The following is a 21,864-nucleotide window of genomic DNA, read 5'->3' as shown; positions in this document are numbered from 1 at the left end:
GCATGTATGGTGTTAGACTTGACCCCCTGATATAAATTGTGTATTGGTCTCATGTGTGGCCGCTCGAGTTTTCTTTGTGCAGACATGGAGGGTGTTTAGTTGTGCTAGCTTCCTTTCCATTTGACTGTGCATGTGTCCATTTTGCTGTGTGTACCTAGCAGCTACTTCATCTAGATGTATGTCCCATGCAGTTGCAGTTGTATGTTCTATCTTGACGTGCATTTCCACATTCTGCAAATAGGCATGTCACTTGGCTCTAGTATTGTTTGTCCCTGAGATACCTGAAGGGACATTTCCTCTGCAAATGTTGTTTTAGGGGTGTGTTCAAAGTGATATGTGTCCCATTGCAACATCCTCCCATGAGTTTTCCTGATGCCACATCTCTATTGTACAGGTATTGTTTGCATAGTGAGCATTGGGTATTTGTCTCTCTGACTATGGTGCATCCCAACAGGAATGTTTAATGAGAGGGGTGTTTGTATTAAATGACACATCCCCATACATATGTGTGTTGAATCTGACGACAGTCCATGGCATGTGTGCAATGTGAGGGTGTCATTTGTATTGGTAGATGTGATCTTGCTCTGTTGTTGGTGTTGTGTGACACAATGTTATGTACACTTCACTGCACCTGCGCCTAAGATGTGCAGACATGTGTTTCTGTGTTGTGTGGCAGTGCAGTGTGAGTGACCTGCCTAAAGGAGGCATTTAATGGCTGTGAATGTGTCCTTCTCTGTGAATGACTCAGACTCTGGACACAATGACACATGTACTTGGTGCCCATAGTGTGAGCCCGATATCAGGTGGATGGCATTGTGATGATCCGTGTGGATTTTGGTTTCCATCGATGAGCAGCAGTGGCAAGACGTATGTGATGGGCTCCATGGTGGCACAGGACATGTAACACAGCCTGCAGGTGAGTTGCTCCCTTTATACTCTCTGTTTCCACCTCCTGGGACGTGGTGGCTGGACCACCGTGGTCACAATGGTGGTGCGCAACCTGATAATGTGTCCAGAGGAAACACAGACTTTGCAGGCCTGTTTGTCCTGCCTCGTCATCCCTGTGGTCAGCTCTGCCTGGTGGTGCTGGCGGCGGTCTTTGCTCCTTAGGCTCGCATGTCTCGTAATACGGTGGTCTGACTGCCAAGCTGATGGTGGTCAGACAGCCATGGCTGTACACGGACTAATAAACTCATAATAAAGGCCTCTAATGTGATCGGTGTAACTTTACAGGTAGTCAAAGATTTATCAGAATAACAACAAATAGAACGTTTGACCAACTCTGAAATTTGCGAATCCATTTATGTCCAACAAAATATTTCTCTAATTTTCTTTTAGTAAGAGTTTCACCCAAATGTCCTTTACGTGCTAGCTTGGTAATGTTGAAATGCCATAACCCGCTTGATTCCCTTAAAAAGATTGAAACATCGATTTCTGTACCACAGATGTGGCTAATGCAAACCAAATGGCATTCATATCTACCTGAAAGCACCATCAGGTGTAATGAAGGTGGTTAGGTGTCTGCAATATTCCTCTAGAACAACCTGGTGATATGCAGATTTGGGGTCTAAAGAATTGAAATACTTTGCACCACCTGCTTGCACCAACAGGTCTTTCATCTTGAAAAGGGGTTACAATTGTCAGGAATCCACAAGGTGCCTCATGCGTTATCTGTCAGCATCCCCAGGGATTATGGCTAAATCATATCTCTGTTCTTGGTTAAACCTTCATGTTTCTAAGTAAACATAATGGCCCTCATTATAACCCTGGCGGTCGGTGTTAAAGCAGCCGTAATTCCGGCAACAGCCCGGCGGAAACAAAAATGGAATCATGACCATGGCGGAAACCGCCAACACAGACAGCCATTTTAACACTCCGACCGCCACGGCGGTAGAAACAAACACCTCGGCGGTAAATGCCAACAGACAGGCTGAAGACAAAATACCACCCACACTATTACAAGAGGCCTATCCGCCACCTTTTCCGGGGCGGTACCAACGCAATCAAAAGCACGGCGGAAACTGTACACAGAAGGGAAACCACTCACCTCTCTATACCCAACGAGGAACCAGGACACCATGGAGCCCGAACTACACGTCCTGCCCATGCTGGTTTTCCTCCTTCTGTATCAGGAGCAGGAAATACGCCGTCAACGACCACAGTGAGTACTGCACCTACAACACGGGGGAGGGTGGGAGGGAAAAGTGAGTGACACACACACGCAACACGCAATACCCCCACCCTCACCCACAACACCATACACACAAATACATACAGCAACATTACATATACACTCCCTCACCTCCTGGAAGAATGCAAGGACAAAAGGAAATGATTGTAATGATTGTAATCAATCAAAATCAGACAGTGCAATTTCAAAAATCAGTATATACAAATATGTACACCAACTACACAAGTCTGGATATTACTCAAACATCGTCCGTGGATCAGTGACCCAAAATACATGGGCAAAGCCCACACAAGATACCTGACTCAAAACAGAGCAAACACTGCAGGGACATCAGATCGAAATGAAACAGGCACCTCAGGGGGAGGGAGGCACCTCAGCCAGATGAACGCACAACGCCACTGCTCCACGAGGGGGCTCCATGCCCACTGCTGTATTCTGGGGAGTGCAAAGCCACAGTCTCACAAGTCTCTCCAGTGGGTGGTTTGCCCACTGCTCTATCCTGGGGAGTGCAAAGCCACAGTCTCACAAGTTCACAAGTGGATAACAGTCTCCACTGTTTATGGAGTGGGCATTGTGCCCAGAGTGCTTCATCCTGCCAAGGACTGAGGTAGTGGATGTGATTCTCCACTGGTTCTGGAGGGGGCTTGGTGCCCAGAGTGCTTCATCCTGCCAAGGACTGAGGTAGTGGATGTGATTCTCCACTGGTTCTGGAGGGGGCATTGTGCCCAGAGTGCTTCATCCTGCCAAGGACTGAGGTAGTGGATGTGATTCTCCGCTGGTTCTGGAGGGGGCACTGTGCCCAGAGTGCTTCACCCTGCCAAGGACTGAGGTAGTGGATGTGATTCTCCACTGGTTCTGGAGGGGGCTTGGTGCCCAGAGTGCTTCATCCTGCCAAGGACCGAGGTAGTGGATGTGATTCTCCACTGGTTCTGGAGGGGGCTTGGTGCCCAGAGTGCTTCACATGCAGTGTGGCAGGTCCCATTCCCTCACATGGGTGTGTGTGCCACGGGATTGCCTGGGAACAGGTAGCATGATATGCCATGGAGGCAGAGACATACCCCACCCTGCTGTGGCTTCGCCTGCCACCTGCAGGTGCAAACAGTGCTGAGAGTCATGCCTCATGGAAGCTGGGCAGGGTCCAGGATGTTTCCTGCAGCCTCGGACGACTGCCCACTGGGGATGATTGCCATGTCAGTTGTGGTGGCACTGTCGGAGCACGTCACGGGGCTGGTGGCGGTGCTTGCGGCGGTGTCTGTTGCGGAGGTGCTGGTGGTGGTGCATGTGTCTGCACCTGTTGAGGGACACAGCAGGACGTCTCCTGCAGCCTCGGATGGCTGCCCACTGGGGATGATGCTGGGGACTGTTGCTGAGGCAGCAGACGTGCAGGTGGCCGTGCAGGTGGCGGTGTTGGTGGCGGTGCTGATGGCAGTGCAGGTGGCGGTGCAGGTGGCGGTGTCCACCGCCGTACAGGTTGGTGTGGTGGTTGACAGAAGGGGTGACTCTAGTCCCTCAGTCGGAGCCACCATGCCCTGTCCTGACCTGCTCTTCGGCTTATGTCCCTTCCCCACTTGTGATGTTGCCGCTGGTGTCTTGCCACTGTCCCCTTTTGGTTTGGAGGAGCCCTTGCTTGCTGGTAGGTGCAGCTTCTCCCTCCGGGATGTGGGCACCTTCTTCACCTTGGTAGGTGGCGGAATGGCCTGCTCCTTGGCCTCGGTAGGTGGCACACTGGCAGCCCTGATGGGTGGCGCAAGCGATGAGACTGGAGTTGCTGGCACCACTGTGCTTGGGGATTTGGTGGCTGAGGTGCTGGGCTGGGACCTGGAAAGCCTGGCCCTAGGGAAAGGACGGGGGTGTAGGGAAGAGGTCAATGTTAGCCAGGAAAGGTTTCTTAGACACACTGGGACGGGAAGATGGAGGGGGTTTGGGAGTGGAGGAAAAGGTAGTGGTTATAGGAGGTGTACGTTTGCTGAATTTGGGTGAAGGTGCATGGGCCGGAAGCTGTTGTGAGGTGGACGGCTGTTGGGTTGGTGTGTGCCTGCATTTGTGTACTTTGGGAGGAGGGCTCACAGACACACTGGGAGAGGACACTGGGGATGTTGAATGGTAGTGGGGGTGTTGATTGCACATGAGTGGTGTGTGGTGATGGGCGTGCTGGTGATGCAGGTAGTGGCTGAGGATGTAGTGCATGCAGGTGTGAGTGGAGACGAGACAGGGAGGGAGGAGGAGGACGTGGAGGAGAGGGACACAGTGGAGGCAGTGGATATTGGTGTGTCTGCATGGGGATGGTGCTTGTGTGAGTGCCAGTGGGACGTGTGGTGCTTATGTTTGCCATGTCCACTCTTGTGTATTGATGAGTGTGCATGCTGGTCCCAATGGTGTGATTGGGATAGGCTGAGGTACAGGGGATTGGGTCTGGGTGGAGGAAGTTGGAGGGGGGAGGCTGGACACAGGGACAATGGCTGCCATCAGTGCTGAGGCCGCCTGCCCAGAATGAATGCCCTCCAGGTATGCATTTGTTTGTTGCAAATGCCTCTCAACACCCTGGATGGCATTCAAAATGGTAGATTGCCCAACAGTGAGGAATCTCAGGAGGTATATAGCCTCACTGAGGGCAGCAGGGCTCACTGGGGAAGGGGCTGAGGTGCCTGGGGCGAAGGAGATGCCCACCCTGCTGGGTGAGCGGGCACGGGACACATGCTGAGGGGCTGATGGCAGGGCGGTGCTGGTAGGGGGGGTGGCGGCTGTACCTGTTGATGCAGTGGGCACAGAGGTGCCCGCCACCGCAAGGGAGCTCCCATCAGAGGAGGAGTCGCTGTCACTGGTGTATGCTCCTGTCCCCGTCGTGGAGCTCCCCTTGCCCTCCGTCCCACTGGTGCCTTCAGACTCCGTTACTTCTCCCTCCAGGGCCATGTGAGATGCAGCTCCCTCCTGCTCCTGTGCCACTGCTCCTCCACCAGATGATGCTAATGCAGGCAAGAACAGGGTGACAAAACAGAAAGGGGGGGAAAGACAGAAGATACACATGGTCAGTGCATGCAACACCACTACCATAGGCGGATACAACACACAGGGAGCAGCCCTATGCACTAAGCCATGCACTAACAATTCTTAGGAAAATCACATGCCCATGGGGGACGATGCCTAAGCCCTTTGCTGCACACCTGGAACCCACAGGAGCCTGACTAGGTGTAGATGGCTACTACCACTATTGGGGTTGGAGTGCCACAGAGCCTGCCTAACAAGGGACCTACACTACCAAGTTCGCCCTGGCCGAGGGGAACCCACAGGCCACTTCCCCCAGCCAGACACCTCGTAAAGCGCGCAGAGTCAGCTGAATGAGACTGTACTCACCCCCTTGTGGCTGCTGTGTTGCCCTCAAGCGCCCATCCAACTTCGGATAGGCTACCGCCAGGATCTGGTACAAAAGGGGGGTCATGGTGCGACGGGCACCCCTTCCACGTTGGGAGGCCATACCCAGCTGGGCCTCCGCCGTCTTCTTGCTCCAACGGCGCAGGTCCTCCCATCTTTTCCGGCAGTGGGTGCTCCGTCTATGGTAGACCCCCAGGGTCCAGACGTCCTTGGCGATGGCATGCCAAATACCCTTCTTCTGGTGGGCGCTGACCTAGAGGAAAAGTGAAGTAAGAATGGGTGTTACGATCCCATAAAGTTCTTCTCACGTATTGCCTAAACACCTCCCACCCTGGCCCAGACATACATACACACACACTATCCTCACATGCTGGCCTGTCCCCCTCTTCCATCCACGACACTCCATATAATCATGTGCCATCCACCATGCTCACAGTGTACTCACCTGTTTGTCTGGAGGACCGTACAGTTGCGTGTACTGGGGGAGGACCCCATCCACTAGTTTCTCCAACACCTCCGAAGTGAAGGCATGGGCCCTTTCCCCAGACACTATAGCCATCGTCGCTTCCAGACACAGGTCACTGCAGCACTTGCAGTGTAGGTCCTCTGCTGTTGAAGGTCAGGTATCAAGTGAGGGAACAGTTAGAAAATGGCAGCCACGTCCGCGGCGGTGCATACCGTCACTGCTGGCATACATCGTCATTGGCTCCTGGAACCCATAGGGCCCAATGTTAACCAATGCTGAATTGCGCCGCGGTCTTCGACCGCCTACCGTGACCGTGTACAACGCCAGCGCAGTTACCTCATTTCCTCTTGTCCCACCTTACAGGTCAGGCAGTCGCCATTTAAGGGGGCCACATGGTAGGCAAAATAACTGCGTCACACCTACTTAGGCCAGGAATACGGTCAGACAAAGGCACATGGAGAATTTGTAAAGTTTTTGCAAAAAACACATTGTGATACCTAAGTGTTGTATGACCCTCTGCTCACCCTTCTCCTCCATAGGGCACGTACGCTGGGGCAGGTGATGAGATGGTGGCATCCTCCGGTGTACAGACCCCCGGTAGACCTATCGACAATGGAAGAGAGACACATCATTATCACTTACAGACTTGATCGTGCAACAATCCATGAACTGTGTGCCCAGTTAGAGCCAGACCTGATTTCAGCTATCCACCATCACACAGGAATCCCCCCTCTAGTGCAGGTTCTGTCTGTACTCCATTTCCTGGCCATTGGGTCTTTCAAACAACAGTGGCCATGGCATCAGGGATGTCCCAGCCAATGTTCTCTAACGTGTTGTCCAGAGTGTTGTCTGCCCTGCTGAAACACATGCGCAGCTACATCGTTTTCCCTCAAGTGGAGGATTTGCCCACAGTGAAAGGTGACTTTTCTGCCCTGGGACATATCCCCAACATCATTGGTGCCATTGATGGTACACATGTGGCATTTGTCCCCCCCGCAGGAATGAACAGGTGTACAGAAACCGCAAAAGCTACCATTCTATGAATGTGCAGATGGTGTGTTTGGCAGACCAGTACATCTCCCATATGAATGCCAAGTATCTGGGCTCAGTGCATGGCGCTTACATTTTGAGAAATAGCAGCATCCCTTATGTGATGGGGCAACTCCAGAGGCACCGTGTGTGGCTAATAGGTGAGCCTAAAGTCCCCACACAGTTCCATTTGGTGTCTGGGTATGGGAGATTCCCTAATGTTTGGAGGATGTCTAACTGTTGTACCTCAATATTTGCAGGTGACTCTGGTTACCCCAACCTGTCATGGCTACTGACCCCAGTGAGGAATCCCAGGACAAGGGCAGAGGAACGCTACAATGAGGCACATGGCCAAACTAGGAGGATTATAGAGCGCACCTTTGGCCTCCTGAAGGCCAGATTCTGGTGCCTCCATCTTACAGGTGGATCCCTATACTACTCACCGAAGAAGGTGTGCCAGATCATCGTGGCCTGCTGTATATTGCACAACCTGGCTTTGCGATGCCAGGTGCCTTTTCTGCAGGAGGATGGGCCTGATGTTGGTCTTGTGGCAGCTGTGGAGCCTGTGGATAGTGAAGAAGAGGAGGCAGAAGAAGAAGATGTAGACAACCTAAACAACATCATCATGCAATACTTCCAGTGAGACACAGGTAAGAAGATGGAACTGCTTCCCACATCTCATACTATTGTAGGAGCTAGCATAAGTCTGCCTTTTTCACTCTGTGTATGGACCCTGATTTGTCACTTTAGCTTTCCATTTCACAGATCTGGCTCCCAATTTGTGCCCTCTGCTATGTTTACTCCTGGCCTACAGCTGTGTAACCTTGGTATGTGAACAAGTATATTGACATTGCTATATTCCAGAGATTTTGCAATTACACATTTTTGAAAGCACAGTCTGACTCCAGATTGTTTTGTGAATCAAGGGTGTTTATTTCTGTGCAAATAAGTGTGGAGGAATGTCCATGGCAGACTCCAGTTTATTTGTATCACAGGTGTATTGTCCAATGGGGCATAGGAAGTGGAGCAGTGGCAGTTTAAGGTGGACAGGATGACAAAGTGGGACAGAGGGGTGACATTCAGGAGGGTCTTATTTCCTGGCAGGGGTTCTCTGGCAATGTTCTCTGTCTTGTTCCTCGATCTCAGGGACCGTTTGCGGGCTGGTTCTCCTTCTGCAGGGGGTGGGGTGCTGGTGGCCTGTTGTTCCTGTGGCGGTGCCTCCTGTCCACTAGCGCCGGCGGAGGTGGAGGGCTGTTCATCGTCCAGGCTAGTGTTAGGGGCCCGTTTGTGAGCCACTGTGTCCCTCATGGTGTTGACTAGGTCTCCCAGCACCCCTGCAATTGTGACCAGGGTGGTGTTAGTGGACTTCAAGTCTTCCCTGATCCCAAGGTAGTGTTCCTCCTGCAGCCACTGGGTCTCCTGAAACTTGGCCAGTACCGTGCCCATGGTCTCCTGGGAATGGTGGTATGCTCCCATGATGTTGGAGAGTGCCTCATGGAGAGTGGGTTCCCTGGGCCTGTTCTCCCCTGTCGCACAGCAGTCCTCCCAGCTTCCCTGTTATCCTGTGCCTCTGTCCCCTGAACCATGTGCCCACTGCCACTGACCCCAGGTCCCTGATTGTCTTGGGTTGGTGGGTTTGCCTGGGTTCCCTGTAGTGGTGGACACACTGCTGATTGACGTGCCCTGGGGACAGAGGTATGGGCCCGCTGCATGGGTGCTGTGCTGGTGTTTCCTGAGGGGGAGGCTCTGTGGTGGTTTGTGTCTGTGTCAGGGGAACCGACTGTCCCGAGGTCCATGATGGGCCGGGCTGGTCATCTTGATCCAGGAGTGCAGAGCTGCTGTCATCACTGTGGGCCTCTTCTGTGGGGGGACTGGATATGTCTGGCACCTCCTGTCCAGTGATGTTGGGTATGGGTCCTGTTGGGGTGTAACTGCATAATTTTAGTATCTGTGTTTGCCATCTTGTGCATTGGGTGTGGTACCCTCTACTCCTGTGCTTGCGTCATTGTGTTAGCCCTTTTGTGATAGTTGGTTTGGGGTCTGTGTGGGTTTCTGTACTGGACATGCTTTGGTGATGGTGGTCCATGCATAGGTGTTGCATGCATGGCCTTGGTATTGAGATGTGTAGGTTGTGATTGTGGGACATATGGAGTTGATGGAGTGATGGGGGTGAGGGTAAGAGTGGGAGTATGTGATGGCATGTAGGTGGGGTTGGGGGTATGTAATAGGAAAGATATGACTCACCAGAGTCCAGTCCTCCTGCTACTCCTGCGAGGCCCTCAGGATGCCTGATCACCAAGACTTGCTCCTCCCATGTTGTTAGTTGTGGGGGTCCACCGCCAGTCCTCTGTACAGCAATCTGGTGTCTGGATACCACGGAACATACCTTCCCCCGTAGGTCGTTCCACCTCTTCCTGATGTCATCCCGCGTTTTTGGATGCTGTCCCACTGCGTTGACCCTGACGACAATTCTCCGCCATAGCTCCATCTTCCTAGCAATGGATGTCTGCTGCACCTGTGATCCGAATAGCTGTGGCTCTACCTGGATGATTTCCTCCACCTTGACCCTGAGCTCCTCCTCTGAAAACCTGGGGTGTCTTTGAGGTGCCATGATGTGGTGTGGGTAATGTGTGAGATGCTGTCTGTTGTGATGTGTGAGGGGATGTGTTGGTGTGTGTTGTTTGAGGTGCGTGGATATTGTATAGGTGATGGTGTTGTGTGTCTGTGGATGCTGGTGTTGTGTTAGCTAATCTCTCTCTCTGGCCTTCTTTCCGATTTTTGGTTGTAAGGGTTTGTGGGTAATGTAGGTGTGTGCTTTATATTGGATTGGGTGTGTGGGTGTAGTGTGTGAGTATGTGTATCAGGTGTGTGTATTTCGAATTGTCCTATGTAGTTGTGTTTTGTAAATGTGCGTGTATTTTGAGCGCGGCGGTGTGTACCGCCAATGGATTACCACGGTTGAAAGACCGCCGCGTTGATTCGTGGGTCGTGATAGTGTGGGCGTATTCTTGTTGGTGTGACAGTGTAGGTTTTGGTATCAGCAGTTTATCACTGACCTTTGGTGTGGCGGACTTGTGTGGGTGTCTGTATTGTGGCGGATTCCGAGCTGTGGGTCGTGATACGTGTAGCGAAATTCCACCGCCACAACGGTATGTTGGCAGTCTTCAGCAGGGTGGAAAGCGGGATTTAACGCCAGGGTTGTAATGAGGGCCAATGTGCTGTGTTACACAATTGGTTTTATCATGCTTGTTTTACCAATGCTTGTTTGCTAATGTGAGCAGGTGTAGACATGTGCTTCTAATTGGGTGTGGTGTAGACATGTGCTTCTAATTGGTTGTGGTGACTCATCCACATGTGGAAACTCAACTGCTTTCCTGATTGGCTATAAAGCAGAGGGAAGCATTCCTTCCTGCTTTGCTTTGTTTTGCTTCCTGATCTCAGCATCTGATTTGGCAGTCCAGCCCCTGCTGTCATCCTCGTATTCAGGACTTTTGAGGCAATTCTTTTCTTTGTTCCTGTACCAGCTGACCCCAGGCATTCCTCTAGCACTCCGGAAAAAGACTGCAGCTAAGTGACTAGTATTCTCCAGGGAGTTTGTTCTTTGAGCGCCGCGCTTTCCTGGAACAGCTGGTGTATTTCAGACCTCGTATTTTAGAAGAGTGCTTATCTTGAAGAGACAAATGCATTTTTGAACATTCTACATTATTATTGTAGTTACTTGCCTAAATGTGCTTCAGGAAATCTTTTTGAGCTCAAGTACTACAAAACGTGACAGTGCAATTTTAAAAAGAGCATTTACGTGACTTTTCTTTCTCTAATAGCATAGCTCTTGGATTTAAATTGTGTCATTCATGCCTGTGTTTCAGGTTTGAGGAATTTTCTTTGTGAAAGGTTTTTCACACACAGAGTGAAACCAAAAGAACTGTGCCACCCTAACTGTTTGAACCCAGAGTGGGCATTTGTATCTCTTGGATTGTTTTTGTTCCTTTTAATTTAACCCTATGCATGCAGGAAAGTTATATGTGATATAATTAATGCCCTTGTTTGTCTTTCCTGTGCATGATAAGTGCAACCACAGTTCTAATTGTAGTGTGCAACAGTGAATCTCTGTGAAGCCAGCCCTAGTGTTGCAGTACTTATTGGGATGGTACTCAGTTTGTGTTTTTGGTAATGCAGTGTTAGTAATTGTGCCAACAGTTATTATTATCCAAGAAAAGTGCTGGAGCATCCCGGTGTTCTTCTACCACTCCCGTGCCATTATCAGAAAGAGAGATTCAGTTTCAAGGAAGTTGAGTGCACTAACTCTACTATCACTCTGTCAACAACGACCTGCCCCCCGAAGATACAGGGTGCCTGGCTGGACCGGCAAGACGTGGAAGTGTTTTGTCTCTTTCTTTTCCACTCCCCCTTTCCTTTTGGAACACCTGCTGGGGTCTCTATGTCCACCAGGAAGTGCCGAGAGGTGTTCCAGGAGGTTGGGGGCATACCATCGCCCCTACAGACATCCTGCTTTTCAGGTGAGTTGTGCCGTCTCAACATAAAGCCAAGCCACAACATACAGGGCTGCCTGGGCGATGGATTCCTCAATGAGTACTTTCAAAGGTTTAACACAGGCTTTACCAGCTGCTCAGGATGCTCCATCTTTATTAGATTTAACTAGGGCCCTAGCGGGATTACAGAAGGAAGTTCTTTCCTCAAAGCAAGAGAACCTGGAGTTGCACACTGAACTACAGCGGTATAAACCACAAGACACCCCCTGGGGAGGAGTCAAACTAAAACAAAGATCTCCAGTACTACAGGCCCCTCGGTTTGTTCCTAGAGCCAATTCAGGCCCAACGACTTCCACCACACAACCCATGCAGGTAACGGTCACAACACCAACCCCTGTGCCCTTAGCTCCTCCAGAAATGTTTTTTGGAGATAGTGCCAAGTTGAACATTTTTCTTAATCAGTGCCAGCTACAGTTTTTGTGTCGGGCAGCTGCATACCCCAACGATGCTGCAAAGGTAGCTTTTATTATCTCTTATTTGGGAGGCAATGCACCTTATTGGTCTATTCCGCCGATGGAGCGCAATTACCCTACACTGTATGATTTCAACCGGTTCAAGGAAGCCTTGCGGAATCTGTTCGCCAAACACCTCTTCGTGCAAGCCAGTGACAATGAGTTGCTGAATTTGTGCCAGGGAAACAAGGATCTACTGTCCTATAGCACCTCTTTTAATCGGTTGGTGGCAGAGACTGAGTGGCCCGAGGAGAAGAGTACATCCCTCTTCTATTGTGGCCTTCGGGACGATCTCAAGGATGGTCTAGCTCAAATTGGGGAACCTCCTACTGAGTGTTCTGAGTTCATTGACCTGGTGGTACGATTGGATCACCGCTTGAGTGAACGTAAGGGAGAATAATTCTGGGGTGACACACGCTTAGTGGTGCTCAAAACTGAGAAAAAGGAGTCCACCATTCACACTCATGATACACCTGAGCCCATGCAAATTGGCAGTGTGCGTGGCCCACTATCTAAGGAACAGAAATAATGTAGGAAAAAATTGAAACAGTGTTTCTACTGCGGTAATGCAGGGCATTTTGCTCAGGAATGTCCAAACAAGCCTACTGCTCCAAAGAAAGCCATCGGAGCGGTAACAGGGCCTGAATTCTCTCTTCCTCACCAGGTGGAAAACTAACTGGCTCGATAACTTCTGAGACCATTTTATCGAGCGCTTCTTTCAATATGGTCTCACATCTTCTGGCTAATACCATCACCCCAGTACCTCGACATCTAAGTCTTATTGTGACGTTAGTATTGCCCCCTCAGGTTCGTAAGGTCATTCCCATATTGCTTGACTCTGGGGCTACCAAAACTTTTTAGACATGGGTTTGGCTAAAACCCTAAATATTACAACTGTCAGAAAAGACATCCCTGAACCAGTCAGAGCCGTGGATGGCTCAGAATTGTCCTCCGGTCTTATCGTTTATCAAACAACACCCTTGTCCATGCTTTGTGCAAACAACCATACAGAGCAAATTCAGTTTGATCTCATAGATACCCCAGTATTTGGAGCCATTTTGGGGATACCCTGGTTTCAGTTACACAATCCCAAACTTGATTGGGCAGCAAGGACAGTGACATTAGACTCTAAACATTGCTGGCACTCCTCTTACCAAGACAAACCATTATTAGTGACACCGTTGCATTGTGGGTCCACACATAGTACGGCTATCAAGCCGGTTGACACACTGGCCATTCCTGCACTGTATAAAGACTTCCATGATATCTTTAGTGAACAGAAGGCCACCCACCTGCCACCACATAGGTCATACGATTGTCATAGAGACTTGATTCCAGGGGCAACGCTACCATGTAGCAGGATGTATGCTCTTTCTGAGCCTGAGAATCAATACCTGCGAGACTACCTGGATGATCTATTGGCTAAGGGCTTCATTCGTCATTCAATGTCACCAGTATCATCGTATTTATTTTTCGTGCCCAAGAAGAATCGTGAGCTGCTCACCTGTATAGATTATCGCGCAGTGAACAAAGTGACCATAAAAAATCGGTATCCTCTTACGTTGATCCGGTACTTTTAGATCAGGTACCTCAGTCGACCATTTATACTGAGCTCGACCTCCAGGACGACTACCACTTGATCCGAGTGATGAAGGGGGATCAGTGGAAGACGGCGTTCCAAACTAAATTTGGACTCTTCGAGTACACAGTGATGCCCTTCGGGTTGTGTAACGCTCCTGCAGAGTTTCACTTTTTCATCAATGAAGTGCTGCAGGAGTTTTTGGATGTCTGTGTAGAGCTATACATAGACTACATTTTGATCTATTCATCTTCCACTAAGGAACATATAGGGCATATAAGAGCAGTTTTACAATGGCTTCGTGAGCATCATCTCTTCGCCAAGCTGGAAAAATGTGTTCTTCATGCTACAACTGTAGAATTCCTAGGATATGTGATCACTCCCAATGGAATTTCCATGGATAGGTCCAAGGTACAGGCCATCCTGGATTGGGTAGCCCCAAGATCCATCAAGGAAGTGCAACAGTTTTTGGACTTTGCAAATTTTTATCAGAGATTTATACCCCACTTTTCTACTGTGGTATCTCCCATAACTCGTCTCCTACGAAAGGGGGTTAATTTCCTCTGGGATGCAGAAGCTGCAGACACCTCCCAAATGGCAGTGGGTTGTGTCTTGTCTCAACAAGATCCTGAGTTTGGGCATTTTTATCCAGTAGCTTACTTCTCAAAGAAATTGCTACCCGCAGAGCAAAATTACACGGTGGCGGAGCGGGAACTTCTGGACATCAAGCTTGCCTTCAAGGAATGGCGTCACCACTTACTAGGAGCTAGACATACCGTAAATATTTACACAGATCACAGTAATTTACAGTTTTTTCAAGCGACCAAGGCCCTGACACCTCATCAATTTCGCTGGCTTCTATTCTTTAACGAGTTTGACTTTGTAATCACCTATAGGCTCAGTACTACACAACAAAAGCCAGACACATTGTCTAGGATGGGTTTTTCCTCTGATGTTGCGCTAGAACAGGCCAGAAGCATTATATCCCCAGAAAAAATCGTGGCTGTGTGCACTTCCTAAGAGTTCCTTGAGAAAATACTGGTAGCCCAACACAAGGCTCCCTGTTCAACTGATGGGTATGAAAAAGAGGGTTTACTATACCATGCTGATCAGTTGTACGTCCCTACCAAAGAATTACGGGATACAGTGTTACATTGGGGACATGATTCTGTCCTCGCAGGTCACCCGGGTGAGAAAAAGATGTTAGATTTCTGTCAAAGATGGTTTTGGTGGCCCACACTTGTGCAGGAAGTCAGAAGCTACGTCCAGACTTGTTCCACCAGTGTTCGGGCTAAAACCCCACATACTCCAGCCATAGGATTGTTACTTCCCATGCCAATTCCGGTGGCCCCATGGCATACCATAAGCATAGATTTTATTTCTGATCTCCCAGCTTCCAATGGACACACTGTTATATGGGTGGTTGTAGATTACCTAACTAAAATGGCTTATGTTGTTCCATTAAAATGCCTCCCTACGGCTTCCAAGCTCTCTGATTTGTTTGTCCAACACATTGTATGGCTTCAAGGGTTGCCCACCACAATTGTTTCCGATCGTGACCCCCAATTTATATCACGGTTTTGGCGTAGCTTCTGTTCCTCTGTCGTTATGGACGTCCGCTTGTCCTCTGCATATCATCCACAAATGGATGGGCTGATGGAACATGCCAACCAATCACTGGAGCAAATCCTGAGATGTTACATTGACACATGGTCTACTGAGTGGGATAAGGCTTTACTTCTTGTTGAATTTATATATAACAACAGTGTCCACATGGCTACAGGAGTATCCCCATTTTACTGTTTGTTTGGTCTGCACCCAAGAATGCTACCTATAACTGGGTCCCAAACATCCATGAGAGTCCCATCAGTACAGACACACCATAAAGAGTTACAGGAGATTCAAAAACAAGTACTACACCATTTAAAACTCTACCAAGCTGAAGTTAAAAAACAAGCAGACAAAAGAAGGAGACCTGCTCCCTCTTATCAGATAGGAGATCAGGTGTGGCTCTCATCAAAAAATCTCCATCTTGCAGGATCCAGAAAATTAACCCCCCGATTTCTAGGCCCCTTTCCTATTGCCAAAATCATCAATTCTGTGGTAGTAGAACTGACATTGCCAGATGATTTCAAGGTACACCCGTGTTTCATGTGTCGTTACTCCGTCCCTATTCCCATGATACCTGCGATGCCCCACCACCTCCCCCGGTAAAAGTACACTGGCAATGGGAATTTGAAGTGGCCAAAATTCTTGATTCCAGGTGCGTCTGTGGTGTTCTACATTATTTATTGGCTTGGAAAGGCTATGGGCCTGAGGACAATTCCTGGGAACCCACGTCCACAGTTCTTACTAAACAATTCCATCTCCTGCACCCTTCCAAGCCCCGCCCTTTGAGAGGGTCCTTGGTGGAGAGGACCTATTAGGAATCCCCAAGGTGCCTCCTGCGTTATCTGTCAGCATCTCCGGGGATTAGGGCTAAATCATATCTCTGTTCTTGGTTAAACCTTCATGTTTCTAAGTAAACATAATGTGCTGTGTTACACAATTGGTTTTATCAATGCTTGTTTTACCAATGCTTGTTTGCTAATGTGAGCAGGTGTAGACATGTGCTTCTAATTGGGTGTGGTGTAGACATGTGCTTCTAATTCGTTGTGGTGACTCATCCACATGAGGAAACTCAACTGCTTTCCTGACTGGCTATAAATAGCAGAGTGAAGCATGCCTCCCTGCTTCGCTTTGTTTTGCTTCCTGATCTCAGCATCTGATTTGGCAGTCCAGCCCATGCTGTCATCCTCGTATTCAAGACTTTTGAGGCAATTCTTTTCTTTGTTCCTGTACCAGCTGACCCCAGGCATTCCTCCAGCACTCTGGAAAAGACTGCAGCTAAGTGACTAGTATTCACCAGGGAGTTTGTTCTTTGAGCGCCGCGCTTTCCTAGAACAGCTGGTGTATTTCAGACCTCGTATTTTGGCAGAGTGCTTATCTTGAAGAGACAAATGCATTTTTGAACATTCTACATTATTATTGTAGTTACTTGCCTAAATGTGCTTCAGGAAATCTGTTTGAGCTCAAGTATTACAAAAAGTGACAGTGCAATTTAGTCTTGGATTTAAATTATGTCATTCATGCCTGTGTTTCAGGTTTGAGGAGTTTGCTTTTTGAAGGGTTTTTCACACACGGAGGGAAACCAAACCAAACTGTGCCAACCTCACTGTTGGAACCCAGAGTGGACATTTGTATTTCTTGGATTGTTTTTGTTCCTTTTAGTTTAACCCTATGCATGCAGGAACGTTATATGTGATATAATTAATGCCCTCGTTTGTCTTTCTTTTGCATGATAAGTGCAACCACAGTTCAAATTGTAGTGTGCAACAGTGAATCTCTGTGAAGCCAGCCCAAGTGTCGCAGTACTTATTGTTATGGTACTCAGTTTGGGTTTTTGGTAATGTAGTGTTAGTAATTGTGTCAAAAGGTATTATTATCCAAGAAAAGTGCTGGAGCTTCCCGGTGTTCTTCTACCGCTCCTGTGCCCATATCACAAAGAGGGATTCAGTTTCAAGGAAGTTGAGTGCACTAACCCTACTATCACTCTGTCAACAACGACCTGCCCCTCCCCCCCCCTGAAGGGACAGGGTGCCTGGCTGGACCGGCAAGACGTGGCAGTGTTTTGTCTCTTTCTCTTCCACTCTCCCTTTCCTTTTGGGACACCTGCTGGGGTTTCTGTGTCTACCAGGAAGTGCTGAGAGGTGTTCCAGGAGATCGGGGGCATACCATCGCCCCTGCAGACATCCTGCTTTTCAGGTGAGTGGCCCCATCTCGACAACAATCAATGATTATTTGTTTGTTCAATGATCTCAAATCTGCACATAATACCAAAGATCTAGATTTTTTCTTTACTAAAACTATGGGGGAAACCCATTCTGAAGAATCCTCTGGTTCAATAACACCCTCTTCTAACAATTGTTTTAATAATAAAGTAAGTTCCTTCCTAACACTGAGAGATCCATCTCTCAATGTGTGTCAAATAGGTTTCTCTCCCACTTTGTTTGATTTCATGAGAAAAACATTTAATCCTTCCCAACTTTTTTCCAAATACCTTTTTATATTGTGATATAGGGCCAGATTCCGAATTTGACGGTCCGCCAAACACGCAGTGACATTTGGACCACCACACTCCTGGTGGTCCGACCACCATATTACAATCCTGGCGGAATGACTGCCAGGAGACTGTTGCCACCACCACGATCATAGATCCAGATGGGTTGGCAGTGGTCAAGGCCATGGTCAGCCATGGTGGTGCCCAAGGTGGCACCGCCGTGCTAATCACAACTTTGCTTTCCTCCAGCCTTTCCACGGTAGTTGCAATGGCATGGCAAGTCTGGTGGAAGGCCAGTGCTGAGGGCCACAGTGGCGCATGCCAGCACCCTCGAAATGCGCACTGTCTGCCAGGCAGACAGTGCACATTCTGAGAGTGTTTGTGTGTGATGGCATTGGCCTCAGCTCAATGCTGCAGCACTGTTTCCACCAGGCTGACAGCGAGAAACGTCATAATACAATGTTTCCACCAGTCAGCCCAGTGCAACCATCATAATACGACAGGGGGTGAGGCTGCCGGCTTGACAGCAGCCTCCTCCCCGTGGCTTTGGTGGTCGACCGCCAAAGTTGTAATCAGGCCCATAGTCTGTGCAGTACCACGATGTATGGCCATTCAAGACACCGGAACTTCTGAAGCTGGATCCAAAATAAGGCCAAGATTACCTTGATGCCTCCATCCTAACACATTTTGGCCCTTTTTCTAAAATAGTACGTGAATCAGTTGAAATGGAAGCCACAAAGTAACGTAAACTGTTGAAATTGTGACCATAACCATACGCTGTCATAGTTTGGACTCTTGGTCTGAGCAAGACTGCTGGTTCAAGGATGACAGTACTTATGTTTGTAGGAGGCTATGCCTATCCTACAACAAGTCGCAACTGTAATCCCAACCCCTCCGGCTCACTAGCAGTACCTCACCAAAAACCCAAACAGTTAAAGGTGATTTGTGGCAGCCGTTACACATGGACTCAGAAGTATGACATCTCAGGGAGTGTCGTGGTTAAACAGAGATTACCTCTTTCTCACAGATATATCATGTCTCAACCAAACACAGGCAATAACGAAGATGAAGTAATGTTTCAATGGTTTTTATTTAATACAATACGGTATATCGCATGGGCTGCAATGATTAGGATAATGAACAGTGCAAGAAATAGAATTGTAAAGACGAGAGTCATGATTATAAAGACCCCCACCATCTTGCGTTAGCAAGGAAAGACATAAAGGGGGTTATCCTAACCCTGGCGGTCGGTGTTAAAGCGGCGGCCAACCCGCCAACAGGCTGGCGGTAAAAAAAATGGGATTCTGAGCCTGGCGGGAACCGCCAACACAGACAGCCACCTTAACACTCCGACCGCCACGGCGGTACAAACAAACAGCGCGGCGGTCACCGCCAACAGACAGGCGGCAGACAATGTACCGCCCACACTATTCCAACTCACCAATACGCCACTTTTTCCGGGGCGGGAGCACCGCCGATAAAAACACGGCGGAAACAGACTACGGACGGGAAAACGCTCACCACTACGCACTCCAGGAGGAAGGAGGACAGCATGGAACCCGAATTAAACATCCTACCTGCTCTCGTCTACCTTCTCATCTACCACGAGTATGAAGTCCGGCGCAGACGACAACGGTGAGTACTGCACCTACGACACACGGGAGGGGGAGGACAAAAGGTTACGGGCACACACATATGCGACCCCCCCCCCCCCAACTATGTACTCACCAATGCAGAGCACCAAGTCACAGTGACACCACCCAAACACCCCTGAAAAATGCTAGGACATAATCATATTTGGAATAAATATTTATGTACCAAAAAGCTCCAGAAAATTATCGTACAACCATGAAAGATATTCACAACAAAACTAATGACATACACATCAGTGTATAACTGAAGTACCAAGTCCTGCACATCCTACAAATTCAGCATGTCCGTGGGCCAAAGTCTTGAGAAATAAGGGCAAAGCCCACACAGGAGACCTGAGTCCTTTGGAGAGAACACTGCAGGGGCATCAGATGTAAAAACTACAGGCACCTCAGGGGGAAGGGAAGGGGGGGGCACCACAGCCACATGAGTCCATGACGCCAGATCCACGAGGAGCCACCATGCCCACTGGACCATCCTGGGGAGTGCAAAGCCACAGTCTCTCAATGTCTCTACAGTGGGTGGGCTGCCCACTGGACCATCCTGGGGAGTGCAAAGCCACAGTCTCTCAATGTCTCTACAGTGGGTGGGCTGCCCACTGGACCATCCTGGGGAGTGCAAAGCCACAGTCTCTCAATGTCTCTACAGTGGGTGGGCTGCCCACTGGACCATTCTGGGGAGTGCAAAGCCACAGTCCATCAGGTGGATGACAGTCTCCACTGGTCAAGGAGGAGGCATGGTGGGCACAGTGAACCATAAACGGTGCTTGAGACGGCGGTGCCCAGCGGAGCGGTGCTTGAGATGGCGGTGCCCAGCGGAGCGGTGCTTGAGAGGAAGGGCCCAGCGGAGCGGTGCTTGAGAGGAAGGGCCCAGCGGAGCGGTGCTTGAGACGGCGGTGCCCAGCGGAGCGGTGCTTGAGAGGAAGGGCCCAGCGGAGCGGTGTTTGAGACGGCGGTGCCCAGCGGAGCGGTGCTTGAGAGGAAGGGCCCAGCGGAGCGGTGCTTGAGAGGAAGGGCCCAGCGGAGCGGTGCTTGAGAGGAAGGGCCCAGTGGAGCGGTGCTTGAGATGGCGGTGCCCAGCGGAGCGGTGCTTGAGAGGAAGGGCCCAGCGGAGCGGTGCTTGAGAGGAAGGGCCCAGCGGAGCGGTGCTTGAGAGGAAGGGCCCAGCGGAGCGGTGCTTGAGACGGTGGTGCCCAGCGGAGCGGTGCTTGAGATGGCGGTGCCCAGCGGAGCGGTTCTTGAGAGGAAGGGCCCAGCGGAGCGGTGCTTGAGAGGAAGGGCCCAGCAGAGCGGTGCTTGAGACGGCGGTGCCCAGCGGAGCGGTGCTTGAGAGGAAGGGCCCAGCGGAGCGGTGCTTGAGAGGAAGGGCCCAGCGGAGCGGTGCTTGAGACGGCGGTGCCCAGCGGAGCGGTGCTTGAGAGGAAGGGCCCAGCGGAGCGGTGCTTGAGAGGAAGGGCCCAGCGGAGCGGTGCTTGAGATGGCGGTGCCCAGCGGAGCGGTGCTTGAGAGGAAGGGCCCAGCGGAGCGGTGCTTGAGAGGAAGGGCCCAGCGGAGCGGTGCTTGAGAGGAAGGGCCCAGCAGAGCGGTGCTTGAGATGAAGGGCCCAGCGGAGCGGTGCTTGAGACGGCGGTGCCCAGCGGAGCGGTGCTTGAGATGGCGGTGCCCAGCGGAGCGGTGCTTGAGAGGAAGGGCCCAGCGGAGCGGTGCTTGAGACGGCGGTGCCCAGCAGAGCGGTGCTTGAGAGGAAGGGCCCAGCGGAGCAGTGCTTGAGAGGAAGGGCCCAGCGGAGCGGTGCTTGAGATGAAGGGCCCAGCGGAGCGGTGCTTGAGAGGAAGGGCCCAGCGGAGCGGTGCTTGAGAGGAAGGGCCCAGCGGAGCGGTGCTTGAGAGGAAGGGCCCAGCGGAGCGGTGCTTGAGATGGCGGTGCCCAGCGGAGCGGTGCTTGAGAGGAAGGGCCCAGCGGAGCGGTGCTTGAAAGGAAGGGCCCAGCGGAGCGGTGCTTGAGACGGCGGTGCCCAGCGGAGCGGTGCTTGAGAGGAAGGGCCCAGCGGAGTGGTGCTTGAGAGGAAGGGCCCAGCGGAGCGGTGCTTGAGAGGAAGGGCCCAGTGGAGCGGTGCTTGAGATGGCGGTGCCCAGCGGAGCGGTGCTTGAGAGGAAGGGCCCAGCGGAGCGGTGCTTGAGAGGAAGGGCCCAGCGGAGCGGTGCTTGAGAGGAAGGGCCCAGCAGAGCGGTGCTTGAGATGAAGGGCCCAGCGTAGCGGTGCTTGAGACGGCGGTGCCCAGCGGAGCGGTGCTTGAGATGGCGGTGCCCAGCGGAGCGGTGCTTGAGAGGAAGGGCCCAGCGGAGCGGTGCTTGAGACGGCGGTGCCCAGCGGAGCGGTGCTTGAGAGGAAGGGCCCAGCGGAGCGGTGCTTGAGAGGAAGGGCCCAGCGGAGCGGTGCTTGAGATGAAGGGCCCAGCGGAGCGGTGCTTGAGAGGAAGG

Source organism: Pleurodeles waltl, chromosome 10 (assembly GCF_031143425.1).
Source record: "Pleurodeles waltl isolate 20211129_DDA chromosome 10, aPleWal1.hap1.20221129, whole genome shotgun sequence".
NCBI lineage: Eukaryota > Metazoa > Chordata > Amphibia > Caudata > Salamandridae > Pleurodeles > Pleurodeles waltl.
The sequence above is the reverse complement of the archived record's forward strand: the minus strand, read 5'-3'. Positions refer to the sequence as shown.